This window comes from Hypanus sabinus, chromosome 5, assembly GCF_030144855.1.
Source record: "Hypanus sabinus isolate sHypSab1 chromosome 5, sHypSab1.hap1, whole genome shotgun sequence".
Taxonomy (NCBI): Eukaryota; Metazoa; Chordata; class Chondrichthyes; order Myliobatiformes; family Dasyatidae; genus Hypanus; species Hypanus sabinus.
In genome coordinates, this window is record NC_082710.1 from 31,223,190 (window position 1) to 31,227,893 (window position 4,704).

At 41.2% G+C, this 4,704-nt stretch overlaps 1 pseudogene; it reads left to right on the plus strand.

Moving 5' to 3' along the window:
- The first annotated feature begins 328 nt into the window (after positions 1-328).
- LOC132393662 (E3 ubiquitin-protein ligase RBBP6-like) lies at positions 329-4,316 on the plus strand (annotated as a pseudogene).
- The last annotated feature ends 388 nt before the right edge of the window (positions 4,317-4,704 follow it).

A 4,704-nucleotide genomic window follows, 5' to 3' on the forward strand; every position in this document is an offset into this window, starting at 1 on the left:
TTATTATGGATCCTAGTAACTGGTTTCAACAAGCCATTATGTGGAGTTAAGTTTTAAACTTTTGAGTCCATTTTAATATGCACCTTTAGATCTTCTTAAATATTTTTGATTTTTCTCCCAGCGTTATTCTCAAAATAATTGAAATTTTCACCTTTTTATCTCAATCTTTTAAATTTTATGTCTAATTGTGATGACCCCTCTTCTACATGTAATATTGTCAAACATAGTTTTAATTTTTGAAAACCTCTGACATTCTAAAACATCACACTTCATGGTAAATCTAATATTGCTCCATATACCTCATTGATAAAAATCATTGTTTGAAGTCTCCTATGTTATTATTTGTGTTTCGTTTGAATGACAGCATCTCAAACTTCACCTTTCCTCACTTCCCGCTCAGGTCCCGATCCCATTCATATAGTGGGTCATCGTTCAGTGGCAGCTCTTACTCATATTCCAATTTGAGATCTCATTCCTCACAATCATATTCTCGATCAGTCAGTCAATCTCCAAGTCATTCCTATTCGAGGTCACCTTCATTTCAACGATGCAATGGGAAGAATAGAGGCTATCGATCAAGATCAAGATCTCGTGGATTTCATAGATCCAGGTCCAGTTCACCATCTTACAGAGGATATCGCTCCCGCTCCCCATCTCCAAACTACAAGCTTCATTCTCCTTACAAAAGAAGTATCCCTCAGAGTGAAAATGATCATGAGTATTATGATCTTTACAGAGAACCGTTACCACCATTTGATTACAGAGAACTTTATGGTAGACCTCATGATCCAAGACACTCTTTCGAAAGGGAGTGGAACAGAGAATGGGAGAGGCGATCAGAGCATGGTATGAATATTATGAAGAGTACAATGGTGGTAATCAACCATGACCTCGTTCTCCCACAAGTAAGGACCATTTCTGTCCTGAGTGTTTTATCCTACCTGGCACCAGGCCTGAAAATTCACCTCACGTTCGGAGTCGCAGAGTTGAACGTGCAACGGAACAGTTACAACGAGGACGAAATTTGGGAGGTGCAAACAATTATTCAGAAAAGTACTCTTACAGAGTAACTCACTCTGGAAAGGAAATGAGAGGGTCAAAAGAAAAGGAAACAACAGTAAGCCTTTGCCCTGACTCAAAAAGTGCAAAACACAAAAAACATAGGAAGAGAAAAAAAGATGAACCTGAGTCGGTCAGTAACCTGATGTCTTCTCGAGATGGAAACAAAGCTGTAGAGACTACTGGTGATGACAGCAAAGGGCTTATTTGGTTGCTTATAAAACTCTGTCTGACAAAGACGGGAAAGAAAAATCAAAATCAGAAGTGAAAAAGATGAAGCAGAAGGAGTAGCATGATGAAAAAGGAATCCTCTGGGAGAACCACAAGAGCAGCCCAAGAAAAGCCTCTGGAAAAAGAGCGGGAGAAATCACCTCACAATGAGCCCAGCATTAAGAAAAATATGGAGGAATGTCCCCCCAAAGTTGAAGGTGTGAAAATCCAACCCTTGCCAAAAAGTGAAGAGTTCTTTCTGCTGAAACCAGTCAACGCAGATGATAAGTCAGGTAAGGCAGAAGCAAAAGCTGACAAGCTTAAGCAGAAAAATTATGAAAAGGTGACTGACAGAGAGCTTGGAACACCTCCAACTAAATCATCAGAAGTGGAAATGCAGGGGGCAGCAAAACTTTCAACAAAGCTGAAGTCCACATCTGCTACTGAGAAAGCAAGAGGAAGTCTTGTAGAATTATCTAGTGAAAATGAGAAAGTTGTTCCAACAAATTTGCCATAGAGGAAGATTAAAATAAGTACGGAGAGTGGCAAAATATTGTAAGTGGGGAATCCCCAGCTGCTCAGGAGGAGGTTTCTGAGTTACTGGAATTAAATGGTGGAAAATCTGAATCAGATGAAGTGAAAACCAAGGCAAGGAGGAGAGTGATGGGCAGCGAGACAGCTGGTTCTGTCCTGGGAGAAGGTTAGCACTTTACTTGTTTGTATTTGTTGATACCAGGTGATCTGGGTTCTTGGGTGCTAAGCAGGGCAAATCTTTTTGGTTATTGTTGTCTGGTTACTATTAAGCATTTAACTTTGCTGATACTGGATTTGCTCTGAAAGGTAATTTTCAATGTAAGAGTGCTGCACCCTGTCTTCCAGTATTGCACACAAACTGCATATTCCGTTGTCACAACCTCCCCTTTGCAACCCTGTGCTATTGACCTTTAAGATTGCAATCAATCATAAATTTAATCAAAGCACAATACTGAATGCTTGGTGGCATTGCTCAGGAAAATGATGGGTACAACAAATTCTTAGTGTTTCTGATGATTTATTGAAGATATATGAGCATGTTGTAAATGCAGTAAGCCTGACTGAAAGGACCGGCTGTTCCACAGCTTTCTATACATTTTTTTCTATTTACACAAGTTTAGATTCCAAGTGTTTTCCTTAATAGTACAGCAATACATCCCAGGATTTTAAGCAGCCTTTGAATCCACGGCGCTGACATTCATTCTCTTGTATTAGGTTTGTGATGCGAATAATGTTGGTCAGTTTGTTAGTGTATGCATCTCTTTTGAATTGGGTGAGCCTACATGTGGAAATTGTAGCTATTGAAGTAATAGAATATGGTACTGACAATAAAAGTGTAATCATCCTCTTATTTTTTCACTCCTGGCACCAGTTCTGCTGGAGGAAGCCCCATTAGGAGAGCTGAGGAGAGGCTGGATGCAAAGAAAACTGTGATCAAGACCATGGAGGAGTACAACAGTGATACCAGGCCCCCAGCTGAAGATGAAATTGTCATTGTCCAAGTCCCTCAGTCCAAGTGGGAAAAAGAGGATTGTGAGATGGATGAAGATGAAAGAAAGGCAGCAGCTGCACTAAACACTGGAAAACCCAACAATTCTGGGCAAGGTGTAAAGACTGCCAACCCAGCAAAGCAAACTGAGAAAGACGCAGATTTTGTAGAGAGAGTTCCAAAAACTACTGAAGAGCTGAACATGAAAGAAGCTCACCAGGAGGCTAAACCCCCAGGTAAAAGCTATGTGCTGAATGAGAAATTTGCAAGGGCTAAAGATAAGGAACATGGTATGTCAGACAGAGAGATTTTGGAGAAGAAGAAAGCAGCCATTCAGCTAGACAAGCCAATGGTTACTGAGAGATTGATGGAGGCAGCAAGTGGAAAGAATCCACCTACAAATGAGCACCAGACTGAAGAACTGGAGCCAGGCAGCCGAGGTGCCTTAAACAAAGACCTGCTTGCTGATGTTGACAGTAAGATGGATGGCGACAACAGGCATGGCTCAACCAACAAGCAGAGAGAGGAACGAAGCCGAGATACAAGAAGGTGAGTCTCCCCCAGTAAGTGTAGAGAACTGACATATGGTCAAAAGGGAAGAGAGCAACATGCAGAGAGCAGAAGAGGCAGTACTGAGCCCAGGAAAATCAATCACAATGCTGAGAAAGACAAGAAATCACAGACGGACCACAGAAGTGGGTCAGAGTGCATAAGTGGCAGTGAAGAGGCAAGATCAATCCCTTTTAGCCAAGGCAAGGAGAAACACATTTTTGAAACCAGCAGCAATAAGGATAATCAAGTAAGTGGGAATAAGGTGCCTCATCAGACTGAGGGATCAGCTGAAAAGAACGAGCAGGAACTTTCTTTGAGCTGGGGTGAGAAAGATCAGAGCCGCTCCAGACTTCCAGGATCCCTTAGTCATTCACCCCGATTATTGCGCCATTCCTTGGGTGTAGCCGGGGAAACAGATGAGGCTGCCTTTGAACCAGATTACAGTTCAAGTGACAGCGAAACTGAAGCTGAGCTAAACAATGGAAATTACACAAAAGAGATCACAGACGAACCAAAGGAGGTCATGGCTGTGTCTGCGGCTTCCAGGAACAGTGGAACGAAAGGCCACACCCAAAGCAGCCCTAGCCCCAGATGTAGTTGCAGCTAAAGCCCTGGTGAAAATCAGACGTGCAGTCACAACAGTAGTGTGAGCTCAGAGGATACACAGGACAGCAAGAAGAAGAAAAAAAAGGAGAAAAAGAAGCACAAAATGCACAAGAAGCACCTTGGGGTTGACTCTGAGCCTGATAAAGCTCAGAAACACAAACACAAAAAGAAAAAGTCCAAAAAAAGCAAGGAGAACAAGGATTAAAAAAAAGTGACCAAAAGGGTAGATTGTCTATCATTGTGCGAACTGCAGAAACGGATTAGACAGATGTCTAGAATGTTTTGTCAAAGTCTGCCACAATGCTCGGAAGCTTTGCAAATATTTACTCAGACATTGCTATTCTGTGCTGAGTCTATTAAAGTGTAATTCTGGAGATAATATTTTCTATAAAATTGAGCATTTACAAATTAGCAATTTTTGTACAGAATTATGTTTGACTGAAGTATGGTCAGATTATGCTGCAGCATTTTTAAGTGAACTGTCAGACTACACTGGGAACTACTGTGAAATCTCACTGTACTTTTTTTACAACTGTGTATACAAGCTGACAGTGTAATTAATGTAAATGTTTTGCCTGATGATTTGCAGTACAAAGACCCATTTTAAAGTCAAAATTGGATATTTGAGGACTGGGCTAATAGTCTTAAAGTGTGGGGTTATGTAGCTTAGAAGCACATCCTTTGAACCATCACTAACAAGTTGTCTACTTACGCTAGTCCCATTTGCTTGTGTTTAGACCAAATCCCACTAAGAC